This window comes from Rhipicephalus microplus, chromosome 7 (genome assembly GCF_043290135.1).
Source record: "Rhipicephalus microplus isolate Deutch F79 chromosome 7, USDA_Rmic, whole genome shotgun sequence".
NCBI lineage: Eukaryota > Metazoa > Arthropoda > Arachnida > Ixodida > Ixodidae > Rhipicephalus > Rhipicephalus microplus.
The window spans coordinates 147005665-147020864 of NC_134706.1; the positions used below are offsets into that span (position 1 = coordinate 147005665).

Below are 15200 nucleotides of genomic sequence, written 5' to 3' on the forward strand. Positions count from 1 at the left end.
TGAGTCAGTCTAAGTCGATAGCCTTCCCATATTTACCAGCACATGGGAGCTGAATTAAAAACTGCTTGATCCCGAGGTGAGTGAGGTGAAAAAGTGGGACATTACTTACACTACTTGTACTCCTACGCGTGCATAAAATTCAGTATGTATTAGCTTTCAGAAAAGGCGATACTCAAATAAGCGTTTTCTCATTCTGAACAACAGTAAATACGTTAACAATGCTTTTGTGTAGAGAAATTATTCTGAGGGAACTTCATAGTGCTAGAGCATTCTTCGCACGATTCTTTGTTCCGCAAAACTATTACAGCAAGCTATTTCTATCGAAACCGTTATCAAATTTATCAAGGCATGCAGTTATGATTAGGCATTTACATTATCAAATATTAAGCTAAACTATCTTATATTTTGGCGTAAATTATGTACCAATATATGGAAGAGCAAGTCCTATTTCATCGAATGAAAACCAAATGATGAGGATGAATGCAATGAAGATCCCTAGTTATAGTTAACAATTAAAATGTTTGATTTTTGTAAGGTAAACTATTAAAATGGCCATGCTTAAATAAGATTGCGCAGCGAGTGATGCCTAATGAAAAAGAATAATAGGTTTTCGTACCTTACCAAACAATTAAAGCATTGACTTCATCAATACGAAGGCCACAGTGGAAAGTTGTACGTGAGAAACATATGCACAGTAGGAAATGGATTTTTTACTGCATCAATTAATGTATGAGGTAAAAATAGTCAAGTGGATTACCTATACTGATACTTGCGATTGTTAGTCAAGGCCAATTTCGGTGGAAATGTTTGCAGTTTTTTTTCTATTAAGCACGTGAACAGGAAGATGACGAACATATAGTCATTATTGTGAACAATGATAATGGTATATGCATGAAATGAGGAAGGCTGGCTCATTATAGGTGGCGAAATAAATTGGTCAACATAGAGAGTGTCATATGAATGCGAACGAAGGGAGGCCTAACGCATTAAGTATATTGGCTGCTAACAAGGAAGCCGCACTTGTGTAATGTATTAGGAATACATCGGTATTTTAAAAAATCAGCTTGGCCACGAAGAATCATCAGTGAGTAAGAATTATTTTATATTTTGTAAGTGGCTATGAAAGAACAACGTTTACTAAAAGCTAGCAGACAACATTGAGAACTATCTTTTCTCAAGAAAACACTGGTTCAGAGAAACGCAATTGAAACGAATGACGTCAAAAGAGAAGTGTAACAGACAAAATTGACGCTTTCCCCTTAAGGCGTATACTTTTTCCTTCATCTGTCCATTTTTTTCACGTAAATGTGCCATCCGGAAAAAAGCACTGATTACATGATTCGCCTTTATTGCTCTTGTGAAAATTACGGAGAAAATTTGAGAACTCAAAGCTATAATTGGAATGCGACATCAGTGTTGACCGCAACGTTGCAGAAGAAATATATGTAACTGACAAATGGTGAAGGGCATATTGAAGTTTCAGTTTGAAAAGTAGCACAATAAATAAAAAACAAAATTAGTTCACTAAATGAATGATGAAAAACAAGCAAGGCTGTCTGTTTCACTTCATTATTCCAAATGTTCTCTCATCGGCATCGCCACCTCCTTAGCAATGCCGTTGGTTGCATGTTCACAGACACTACCGCATCGAGGAAATTAATGCATTGCGGTAATGATGTAGTTATGAGGTGGCCTGTTTCAACACCGTAGCCTATAGTGACGGGCCTCGTCGTAGTGTTGCTGGTTTCTATCTTACCTAATTGATTGGAAACGTTTTTTTGTTCTTTTTTCTTTACGGCTGTGCGAGGTGACTGCGTTCATGCTCGATACTGCTACCTTTTCTCATTTCGGGTACATTGACGCTGTTAGACGAATGGTCATTTTTGCGTGCCCGTTTCAGTGACTCGGTCACACCTTGTAGTTTAACGAAGTTCACAGCCACATCAGGCAGCACTTGCAAATTAAAGCGTTCAGACGACCCGTTTTAACCACGACTTCGGCGCCCTCGCTTTTTAATCGCCGAGAATGATACAGAACACGTTTGGCTCCCGCAGGACAAGCCTCGTCTAAGAGTAGTACAATACAGCTGCAGAGAGCACACCACCGTGCGAGTATCTACTGCAACATAGAGAGCTCGATTGTCTATCTACATTTTTGAAGCAATAGCACACATTCACGGGACGAAAGCGACATACAAATCCCTTTTTCGAAAGTGCCGGTTCAATCCCAAGATTAATTTAGTCTGTGCTTGCAATTTTAGGTGAAGTAAGCCTGAAATAGGAGCTGCATGTATTGTAGACAAATGCATTGTGGTGTAGGGTGGTAACTGTAGTCACGATTACACTTTGCTTACGGCCTCCCTCACACTAATTATAGTACTGAGTTGGTGGACCCAGTCATCATAGTCAGTGTCTTTTACCTAACTTCACGTCTGGCCTTTTTCGCTCATTGACGGTAAGGGCTCTGGTGGCAATACATTGGCACCCAGCGTTGTTGATTCAATATTTTACAATGATTTCAGCCTTGTGGGATTTTTGGACTCATGTTTATGTGTCCACTGTCACTTTATGTGGTTGCGTGATTTCGTCACACGATCTTTTGATGGTGACGCAAAATCGCGCACTGAGAGGGCGAGCGGATTTCACGAAGACTCAGAAAAGGGGCCTAGCTAAGCAACGTAGATGCCTGCCCAGCAATTAGGATGAATGGATGTATGCTACGATCACCCACATTAGGACAGGGTTTTAACACGTCTGCAACCAGGTTGGACAAAAAAAAACACTTTTTGTCATTCGATTGGCTATAAAATATTTCATTGAACTTCATGACAGTCATTTCATGCTTCACAAGACTGAAGATACTTGAGTGCGGGGGGGGATGTGTTTAGAAAGAAGCCATGTAGCGTAACAAGTACAGAGCTAACTAGGAAAATATACGCAGTTGTAACTTATTGACATGTTCTATAAACTCCAGCCAGTGGGTATAAACGTCTCTCAATGGGCTCTTGATTACAAATGGTATGGTACATACACGTAGAACACCACTGCGAAAGCCCTCCGTTTAGCAAATTTAAACCTACGATTGATAACTGCTGACAACCGGCTCGACTTCTGAGATTCAGCACCAGATGTAAGTCCTCTTTACCTCCCTACCACTTCCTTACTTTCTTTGTATTCACGCAAGATCTTTCCTTCTTCAGTCATACAATGCTTCACAGCACCCCTCGCCTGCTCTGGCACACTCGTGTGTCCAATGTTGCCCCTCCTTTTCTTTATTTATATGGAGAAGTAGGCATATGAAGCGTACGCACTTGCTAGCGCGAAAGAAACCAGTTCTCTTCTATTACCCTTGAGGAAGGCAAGCTGGCTTATGAGTATAAAGACTCAACACAAGCCTTGTTTCAGGATTTTTCATCGCAAGATTTCATCTTCCCTTTACTACCATATTTTGTACAGTAAACCTACAGGATATTACTGATACTGCATTCGCTTCCTACGGGCGCAAAGTTGCGCATGGTTTGGCCATTAAGTTAAATGGCTTTGTAGAAAAGCCACTCGTCGCGAGTGCAAGACACAAATAGATTGCGATGTTCCAGCGCGGGTGACGTGCCACACACCTACTCGCACGCACTGAGCAAGATTAAACGTTGGCAGTGAAACGGTTCATGGCTATAGGTTCTAACGAATGGTGTTCACGAACAAAATGACGTGGTGAACGACAGTTTTGCAGCGGCAGTTCACCATTACAACTTTCATATGCATGCCGCCATCGAACAGCTCAAAAGATCGCTTTTTTGTGCATAACTTTGCAAACAAATGTGCTCGACCTGTTTTAAACGTGCACACGACCTTTTTTTCAGACTGGAGGGCAATAAAGAGTAGTCTTGAAGAAAAATTGACGGAAATTAACGCATGTATGATCGGCAATCACAATGCATTTTGTTGGCCGATGCCAGCTGAGCGAAGGTCATCGAAAGAATACCATTGAGCGGGTGGTAACGCTGGTGACCTCTGGCCATTACGTCGATTCTTATTAATAATCATTCGCAAGCCCTACTCTTTTCGAAAAGGGGGCACAGAAAATAATCTGAGCACTCACTTGAAATGTCCACGTTAATGGCGCATTCTGTGCAGTAGACATTCTCTTTTGGAATGCGATAGAGACCCAAAGCTGAAGCTCGCGGACCGATGACAACGTTGAGCTGCTGCCCTAGCGGAAGCTGTTGTGTTAACTGAGGAAGATGTTGTTTAACATCTTCCTCAGTTCAATTCCAACACATGGCAATATTCATTTATATGATGTATGCAGATGACATTGCTTTCTTTGCGACAAACAGTGATCTGCAATCACTTTATCAGATATCACAGCATTACCTAAACACGATAGAGAAATGGCTTGAAATATTCGAATGTCTCTAAACGTAAAGAAAAGTGTGCTTCTAGCGTTCTTGGTCAAGAATCCTGTCACAATCTCTCTGATGTATGGCACAGACCGGATTCCCCAGGTGGATTCACTCAAATATTTAGGCATCATATATAACAGCTTCTTAAATTGGAAAAGTCACATTGACTACATTGTGTCCATAGCAACACGAGCCATGGGGTGGTTACGCAAGCTCAGCAACAGAAAAACAGAATTGCGAAGAAATACATTGGTAACGGTCCATAAAATGTACATGCGTCCCATTATGGAATTCGGCTGTGTCTTGTTTTCGGGCAGTGCTTCTTATAAAATGAGATGGCTTATACTATTAGAAAGGGAAGCTTTACGACTGTGCCTTGGACTGCCCAAGTTTTTGCTAACAATTTGCCATACATTAAAGCGCGTCTACCGTCATTGTTGAATCAATTCAAAATGCTTACTATCCAAACAATATTAAAACTATACACTTTGCCCCAGAGAGAGTCGTTTTATGCATTTATTGAAGATCCAAGCCTGTTTTTTGAAACTTGGTGGTCGCGATTCCACTGCCCGCAGATTATGTTCGTTCAATCGCTGCTAGAACCCTTGAACGTCAAAATCAAACATAATTTGTCTACAAATAACTGTAATTTATATCTTCAGATAGAATTTGAGAATATTTATGCCTCTAACGCAAAAAATACCAATCCAATAACTAAATGATCGGCTTCAGTATTACTTGGCACACGTGAACATGAAAAACATAATTGCGACTGATGCACCCGTATCAAATGAAAAGGCTGCCGCAGGTATCTTCTCACGTTCTCTTGACTGGTCCTTTTTGGTGAAACTCCCTGATTACACACCAATATTCATAACAGAATTATTTGCTATTGTACTGGCACTACGGAGACTTCCCTTCGGCAAATCGGAAGCAGTCGCAATTACACATTAGTTTTTCAGTATTTGCTGCTCTGTCTTCAGCAGCCAACTTAACACTTATGCACGTGTTTCGACAACTCATACCGACCAAGTTGCAAAAACTGCAGCTCTTATGGGTACCAGGCCATCGTGGCATATCTCTCAATGAGATGGCGGATGCACTAGATACAATATCTATTAGCTGTGCCCTTATCCCGATTTTGCCTGATACGGCTTACGCGACAGCAATAAGGTTCAAAAACCTCTGTTTGCGTGAATTCAACTGCTACTAATTGGATTAATTTCAAGATTTCGCACATCTAAGATGCTGCTGGGATAGGCAGTGGTGCGTAAAACGGCAATAGCAAGTTGCTTATACAAGATGTCGTTGCAGTGTTCTGCAACTAATTTATTATTTGCACAAAGTTGGTCTAAAGGCGTCACCTTTATGTCAGATTTGCGAGGAAATAGAAAAGTTAGATCATTTCTTTTTGTTCTGTCGACAATATTCTTATCAGCGAAAAAAAAGACCTGAAAGCTCAACTTGAAATATTAGGATTAGAAATAAATGTGGCAGTAATTTTATCGTTTGGCAGCATGAAATTTGGTGATAGCCACAGGGACGTCTGCTGTGTGGTAATTGACTAACTAATTCGAACAAAGCGATTGCCATGGTAAACTGCCAATATATATATATATATATATATATATATATATATATATGTGTGACGCTATGATGACTGGGAGACGTGGCGTGGCTCATACCCCATGTTTATTCTCAAGCACTTCTTCCTTCTCGGCTTTTACCAATCATCGCTTCATACGTCACACGATTCCCCCTCCCCCCGAAAAAAGGCATGGATTACGAACAAGGAAAAGTACACAAGGAGAGTTTGAGAAGTCACAAATGTCAAAATGCACAATTGGTTTCATGGCCCCGTGGTGTTCCGTAACCTCGCAAAGCTTCACGAAAGAGTGCAGCAGTCCGGTTAACGCAGGCGTTCTGGTGGGCGAGGCTGATGGTTGCGTCCTGGATAACACAAGAATGCTTTGGACGTGGAGATAGGGGTAACAGCTGGAATTATTGTGAAGAATGAACGAGGTTCGAACATCTTGCAGAATCGACAGTTCCGATATTGTAGGCATCGAATGCCTCGTCGTGGGCGATACACAGGCCGTGCAGGCAGCTCGCGTGTGCGTTGATCCAGGTTGATTGGGCGCTGCCTGTGTTCCTTCCGATTGAAGATTTTTCTACGGCAATGTCGCAGATGTTCTGATCGAAGGCGCATCTTCAATCTCTGGTGGATAATGTATCCAGGACGATGGGCCTTTTCGCAATGTTCTTTGAACCTTAAGATTGGTTTCGATGAAGCTTTCTTTCATCGTTGACAGTGTTGAGGTATACCTTGACGTTGTCGTTTCTTGGTTTCGTCGACTTGGTGGTGTGACATTGATCGTGGTGTGCCCGGATTTTTAGCAAGCCCTTCGCAGGCTTCTACGACGCCAACCAATGCAGTTGTTTTTGGTGCAAGACAATGTGGGGTGTTTCGCGCACATGAATCTTCCGTATTCATAAACCGCTCATTGTTGGTCGTTGCCTGAAGCGTACTTGCGTCCTCGGAAGTCGCACCTACGCTTTTGTTTTCAGTGTTGGCAGTGGGGTCGTGCACTGGATTGACGTCGCTTCGATCTTTTGATTGATGAATACCAGACACTTCTGCAAAAGACTTTTCTTCACAAGATGCTGATTGTGAATGCTTCTGTCTTTGTTGAGCTGCTGAGCTGAATACTTTGACCGAATAAGATTTCTGTGAACATTTGTTGTCTGGTTTGGTTCCACGCGGATTTACTAACTCATCATGCGTAAATTCGACGGTCTTATGAGGTGCTTCCTCAGGTTTATCAGTAATGTTGATGACAGGTGATACCAAGTTAGTTTGCAAGGTACGCATGCCACACGAAGTATTAAATGCACCTGGGTCATAAATAGTGGGTTCAAATCTTTTATGCAGCGAAGAGGTAAGCATTGGCGATAATTGCGCTGATGAGGAACCAGGTGGAAGGTTGTGAAAACGATCGCGTGGTCTTTCCATTAGCACGTGGCTAGCTTCACCTGAAGGGAATTGTAAATCCATGATCCGTGGTCGAATGCGTGAAGGCTGCTTATGACGGCGATGACGGAGTTCGAATGCATTGAGAGTGCGTGTTTTAATCGAATCTTCATTATAGTCTTGAAACCAGATGATCATTTCTTCTTTTATCTTTTGCCAAGACTCGTCGTTGTCGAATATGTGGGTGAGGTAAAATTTAAATGCCTCACCGGTGACGTAGTCGCTGAAGTTCGTAACCATCTCCCGTTCCGACCAAGATGCAGCGGTAGCGTGGAGCTCGAACAGGTCGAACCAGTCCTGTACAGGTCCATCGTCCGCTGCTCCGGTGTACTTGGGGATGGGAAGGTCGGTCGATGGTTCTGCCATGATGCCGGTAACTGCTTGCGCTTGAGATCACCTCTTCTGTGGTCGATATTCAGTTGAGGCGTATTGCCGGTGGCTTCGTGAATGATGTGTGGCTGACGAGCGGCGGCCAGGTCTTCATTCCGTCGACTTGTGTTTTTTGGACTCCTAGGTGGCTGGGAACTCGACGGCGACACTGACAAACGCTTGATTTGGTCGGATTTTGCTTGGGATTGTTTCTCTGTCTGCGCAACTTTGCAGGTTGACTGTTCTGATGCATGAATATGGACGGTAGACCCTGGGCCTGGCTGAGTACATTCGGAGTTCCTCAGCTGTATACCAACCGTAGCGAGCATGTGAGGCGTGAGGTGGGCGTTGTCAGTAACTGAAGAGCAAAGTGACGGAAAACCAGGTGGTGGGCCAAGTGTACGTTGCGGGGAGTACAGTGCACTGGATGGTTCGGTAACACGAGTCCTATGGTGCAGTAATGGTGTGGAGGTCAATTGTCGTGCCGTAGCAAAACAAGGTGGAAGATTAACTCTTCGTGGAAATAGACCTTGATGTCTTTCAGTGAGCGGATGTTTGAAGAGGTCTTGTCGGAATGGGAATGGCCGACTCGATTTGGCTGTTTTAGTGCTTGAAGACTGCTGGTGGTTGTGACAACTGAGATCGATTGCCTTCAGATCACGGGTTGTAAGTGAATCCTCATCGTAATCTTTAAATCGAATGATCATTTCTTCTTTGATTTTTTGCCATGATTCGTCGTTGTCGAATATGTGGGTGAGGTAAAATTTAAAAGCCTCACCAGTGACGTAGTCGGTAAAGTTGGTGACCATCTCCCGTTCCGACCATGATGCAGCGGTAGCGTGGAGCTCGAACAGGTCGAACCAGTCCTGTACAGGTGCATCGTCCGCTGCTCCGGTGTACTTGGGGATGAGAAGGTCGGTCGATGATTTCGTCATGATGCTCGCCGATGTGTATTGCTAGATTCTGGTTTGGTAGTTCACTTATGGTCAGGGTGTCTTGCGGAGAACCTTGTCGATGATGTGCGACTGATGAAGGGGCTGCCAGGTCTCATCCTGTCGACTTGTGTGACGCTATGATGACTGGGAGACGTGGCGTGGCTCATACCCCATGTTTATTCTCAAGCACTTCTTCCTTCTCGGCTTTTACCAATCATCGCTTCATACGTCACATATATATATATATATATATATATATATATATATATATATATATATATATATATATATTTATATATATTTATTGATATATATATATATATATGAACGTATATATATATATATATATATAAGTCACCAGAAGAAGTGAACGAGCAAACGAAAAACGATGCTTTATTGCCAACGTTACGGCCGGGGACCGGCCTTCGTCAGGGCATACGTGCATATTACACTAACACGCACTTCTTAAAGACATAGCATGGGGGCCCCCAATTGTGAATCATCACTCTTAGCAATATTAACATACATGTTAACAAAAAGATATTCAGACATGCGCAGCATTTTGTTGATAGCGGAGAAGCAGCGCGCTATACAGAATATGGTAGAGCAAGGTGACTTGAAAGCATAGATACAAATATTATGATGGACACTTGTGATATCGCAACATTTGTGAATGAACAAAAAACAAAAAAGGCAATGCCATGGTAAGTTACGTTCGTTGTCAATGAAATATACATGAGCATAATATCACAATTGATGTCACAAATGGGGTAACAGAGTGTGCATGCATTCTGGTCAACTAACTAATGTGTCAACAATGACACCGCAACATAATCACGGCAGTGGACAAACGTGTATGTGGGCTACGGCGGTTGGTTTATCTGATTGGCCGGTAAAAACGTAAGCCTCCCTGGGTTTTCGTTTATTCCAGACGCTATGGCTGCAAGGTGTGCCCCCACATGACCACGTCGCGTATTGTTAAGAGCTCTGCGTCGAACTTCACTCTCTGGATAAAAGGCAATTTCGACTGTGACACGAGAAATGCAATCTACTTGCTCCAATGCTCATTGTGTGACCTCCAATATATTGATCAAACAGAGACAGCTTTCCGGTTGCGCTTTAAAAATCACAGGTTACATGTCAGGTGCCTGTCTAGCCTTCCCCTGTCCAAACACCTCGCTATTCGGGACACTCTTTCGACAACATAACTGCCACAATACTCGAATCTGGTTTCAAATCGCACTACGAAAGAGAAGTTCGTGAATCTTTTCTTATTCATAAATTTAACGCCATAGCGTCTGGAATAAACGAAAACCCAGGGAGGCTTACGTTTTTACCGGCAAATCAGATAAACCAACCGCCGTAGCCCACATACACGTTTGTCCACTGCCGTGATTGCGTTGCGGTGTCATTGTTGACACATTAGTTAGTTGACCAGAATGCATGCACACTCTGTTACTACATTTGTGACATCAATGGTGATATTATGCTCATGTATATTTCATTGACAACAAACGTAACTTACCATGGCATTGCCTTTTTTGTTTTTTGTTCATTCACAAATGTTGCGATATCACAAGTGTCCATCACATTATTTGTATCTATGCTTTCAAGTCACCTTGGCCTACCATATTCTGTATAGCGCGCTGCTTCTCCGCTATCAACAAAATGCTGCGCATATCTGAATATCTTTTTGTTAACATGTATGTTAATAATGCTAAGAGTGATGATTCACAATTGGGGGCCCCCATGCTATGTCTTTAAGAAGTGCGTGTCAGTGTAATGTGCACGTATGCCCTGACGAAGGCCGGTCCCCGGCCGTAACGTTGGCAATAAAGCATCGTTTTTCGTTTGCTCGTTCGCTTCTTCTGGTGACTTATAACTCGACCGGAATCCAGGAAGACTTTCAAGAAATATATATATATATTAATAATATTTGTTTTAGACCCACCATTACCTCTGTCTCAAATCGCATCTGATAGCCTGCATCGCTCCCTGCTCAGATATATTCCTTGATCGTTTTTGGCTTTTCTTTCTATATAATTTTTTTCAGTCCAAAATTACTTTGTGTTTGAAAAAGCATAAGCCTTTTACTTAAGATCCTGCCGCCCGGTTCTTGGCCAATCCCCCTTTGTGGGTGTGCGCCTGAGTAGCAAGGACCACCACCACCACCACCATCATCATCATCATCATCGTATTGGGATGGCGTGCCGTCAACCCAGTGCGCTAAAGAAGGGCGCTCACTCTTCGACGTTTCTTGGATGCAATGGTAGAAGTGACCGTACGGGAACGTCAGCGAGAGCCTAAGTATTGTTCTGTTTCAGAAGAGTGCAAGACAAGCGATCCACTTGTAAAACTATTCGTTGCCTTACAATTCGTACGTTAGAGAAATAAAACAAGTCCGCATCACCAAAGTTAGAAGAATAACTGTGAGTTAAAGCTCTATCTCGTCTTTCGTTTTGATTGTCTCAATTCAATTGGAATCATTCGCTTCGGCTTCCTGAATCAGTACGTAACACGGTGCGACCATGCGACGACTGGAGTGATAATAGAGCTGGCTGTCTCCCCGCATTGTGAAAGTCAAGTTTCGGCAGTAGGTTGAAACAACTTTGTGCTTTAAGTCCTCGTGTTTGTGAGACGTAGGTGTTGTTCTTGGATGTTCACCGATGCATAGGTCATACCGCAGTTAGCGTTTCGTTGTTGGTTGCTTTCAACTGAACTGGGCGCACTGTCGCAGGTTTGCCGCCTGCAAATCACGCATCAAAAAGGCTGCATCATCGTGCTTAAAGGAACGTCGTGCATTTTCAGCAAGCTTCGATATCGCCAGGGCTGGTTGGTTCTATTTTTGTCGCTTCATAACGTAGGCACTCCGTCGAGCCGCTGAATCTAACCTGAACTATATTACATTTCCCAGTGTGCGGTTTTCTTTCCCACGCACCGCGTGTGTGCGTGTTACGGGCTGTAGAGTGCTTCCAGTTAACGTTTACGTGCGCGCTGATTGCGCGAGCTTGTCACTTACCCGATCTCACGTCATGCCTTGAATTCGGTCTGTCTCACGCTCAGTGGCACTCGCGCAGCAGGCTTCATACAGCTGTAGAGTTCATGTTATCATACTCGGAGTTCAAGCACGACACGATAATCGAGAAAACAAAACAAGTTGGCAGATCCCACGTACAGTGGGAATCAATGATATGTGAAGCATGAATGAGAAAAATTCGAATGCCACTTTAAAATTAGCACAACTTTACCAGGTGGAGGTAAATGATGCCGTACATGACTTCCATGTTACATGACTTCCGTGTCCTGTTTTCAAGTTTAGATGTGCTGTTTACCGTCGTCATCTAATCACGTCACGTGATACCAAATTTAGCACATGTGGAGCTAGCGAAACGCCGTGAGCTCTCTATGAGCGTCGTTTGTTGTCAATTTTTTACTTACACACGTGTCAAGATTATCATGTTCGCACCATTCATAATTTTCATCAATCATTCACGTCACGTAACACCGAATTTAGTATATGCGGAGCTAGCAAAATGGCCGATAGCGCATCATGAAGGACCCAATATGCTCCTATGTAGCGTTGACGCGCGCGAACGCTGGTCACACCAACGCTACGTTAGCAAAACATGAACGCTTTATAGTCTGACACCAGCGCAACCAGTGTCAGTCGGCGCAGCCCGACGGCAACTGCTGCGACATGCGACATGTTGTATTTCGCGCCGATGCCACACAGTAACATTATTCTAAGCCGATGCCTTACCTGGGCAATACTGCGTCTCTCTTTTTTCGGGACAAAGACACCCGTTCGTGCTGAATCGCGCATGTGTCAAAACAACGCAACATGGCGTGCACCTGCGAGTATCTGTCAGGACCGGCGCCTTGCGTGAGAAAGCCGGTGTGACGCGACGAAATGAATAACGGTGAGCACGCGCACTGTGTCTTGTCGAAGTATATTGGCACCTTGACTGTGGTATGTATTCGTGTTCTCACATGACACGCATCTCTTGAATATTATGTTTGCACCAGTCACACAACTTCGTCATCCATTGACGTGACGCAATACCAAATTTGGCACATGTGAAGCTAGCAAAATGGCCGCGAGCGCCTCTATAGAGTGCCATGTAGCCATGTCCTTATATGACGCGCATCTCATGATTATCATGTTTGGAGGTGTCATTTACCTATGTTGTCCGTTCGTGTCACGTAATACCGAGTATGGTACATGTGAAACTAGCGAAACAGCCGTGAGCACATCACGAGCGTAGCATGTAGTCTTGTTGTTACATGACACGCATGTCATGTTTATCATGTTTGCACCAGTCACATACCTTCATCATCCTTTCAACTGAAGACGACGAAGATGTTCTGAAGCACTACAGGATCTCCTACGAGACAAGACAAGACAAGATTACATGTGTGAGATCAGTTCGTAATTTGTCGCTATTTTCAACAGTCTAAAAGTTTTTATTACTTGTTTGTGCTTCGTACTCACACCGTGATGGCTTGAAGGTCCCCGCCCACCCGTAAAAGCACGTCAAACGAACTTTTAGACGGCCTGTGTTTTACCTGCCACGGCACGAAACAACACCGCCAGATGCACTCGATGCCGCAACTATGGCAGCGGCGGCAACTACTACTCCGGAAGTCTCTGTAGAAGGAACTACAGACCATGGCCCTGCGAACGAGAGACTATGGGAGGAACAAGATGGCTCCAATCCTTCAGATGAAAATGCACAGAATATGGACCAGGCATCCTTCGCAGTTGTATGCTGCAAGAAACAAAGCGGTACTGGCGTTCTGTTGTCTTCAGGCCTACCACAGATGGAGGAAGCTTATAGGGGTGGCAGTGCCAACAAATTTTCGTGTGCCTTGTTGCTCAGACTAAGAAAACTGGTATGCTAAAAATATTTGCAGGAAATTAACCTCTATGTTAGTTGACTTCCTCATGGCTGACGTGAAAGGCCAGATCTGTTGCCCAATTTGCTGCTTACAATTAAATGCGTGTTTATGTTCTCTGTTCTATCCAGATGTGCCAGAGCATAGGCACTCATCACAGCACGCTCTTTTATGTCATGCCATAATGAAACAGTTTTCGCACCGTGTGAATTCAGGCACAGACAAACTGGCCTTGTGCATGAGCTTCGAAGCTGCACCAGGCCTACTCATGCTTGCCTCTGCTGCTGTTTACAGCGTTACATTCCCGATTACATTGCGATAACAATTACATTATAGCCTTGTAGCTTCTGCATGCCATCGATTCTCATCTAATGGACCGGTTGTGCTCAAACATGTTGCTTATAGTTACTTGGTAATTGTGAAGTTTAATAAGCTAGCCTTTGGTGGTGTGGTTTGCAAACGTATTGCTTCACTGTGTTTACTTTTCAAGCATTCCATGTACTCTTTCAGAAGGGGGGGGGAGGCAATTTCAGAAGGGCGACCCGAATGACATGACCCTCTCCCTGTTAATATTATTTTTTACACCCCAAGAAGAGTAAATATGTTTTCCCAAATGGTGATCCTCCTTCATACAAAATCTTGTATCCACCTTTGTGTGCCGTGAAATGTTTATATATGCCTCAATTGTGTCCACACTGTTCAAAACTGAAAAAATTGTTGTTCTGGCAAATTCGTTACCCTTAACTGTGGGTGCGCTCTCACTGTTCATGCATAATGGTTGTTTCGCAACTGTTCAGTAGGCGATACGAAACTTCCCAGCTGCAAACGATGTGAAATTGTAAGGTCAAATAAGCACCGAAAGTGAAGACGTGAACGCAAATATTTTATAACTACAGTGCTGTTTACGAGCACAAGCCCCCCCCCCCAAAAAAAAGGGTATTCAATGAAGTACCAGCTAATCAGCACCTACTTCATGGATACGCTTTTCAATTTCTTTTTCATGCAGAGAAGACTGAAAGTTATAAGAAATTCATTTGTGTGTTAATGCTAAAATAGCGTACGTTCATGACTACAGCATCAAAGCATTGTTTCTTTGAATATAAAGAAAGAGTAAAAAGTTTCTTTTCAAGTTATATGTACAATAAATAGGAGGGGCTAATTCGTAGGTATTCTATCTACAACAGGGCAGACATGAAACTGAAGAATGAAAGGGAGCCACACTAGATTGGTCAAAGCTATTTTCATGGTCAAAACATGAGAATAGCCATGAAAGGTGCATAGAACAGGTGGAGGCTGCATTGCGTCAATAAAATGCAGACAAAGTGGTATCCGAACAACGTAGTTTCGACTGAAATGAAGCACTTGAGCCCAAAGAATACAGTTAGCCTGTTTTGCACCTGACTTACCTTAACCCTGCTGTGAAAATCACCACAAAATGACTCTTCCGAATAGCAACATCGTCTAGAATCTACTCAAGACACAAATAAATGGCTCAAGTCATCCCATTCTGCAATCTCAAGCTTTAAAAAACAACATTTGCCAATATTGATGGCGCGCTATATTCATT

The 15200-nt window shown here is 43.2% G+C and overlaps 1 long non-coding RNA gene across 2 annotated transcripts in view; it reads left to right on the forward strand.

Annotated features, from left to right (window-relative positions):
- Positions 1–953: 953 nt before the first annotated feature.
- The window catches only part of LOC142767100 (uncharacterized), an 83361-nt gene continuing 69114 nt past the window's right edge, over positions 954–15200 (forward strand). For both annotated transcript variants that reach the window (XR_012884750.1, XR_012884751.1), the window contains exon 1: positions 954–1084. This is a non-coding gene — a long non-coding RNA (uncharacterized LOC142767100). The remainder of the gene's footprint in view (positions 1085–15200) is intronic.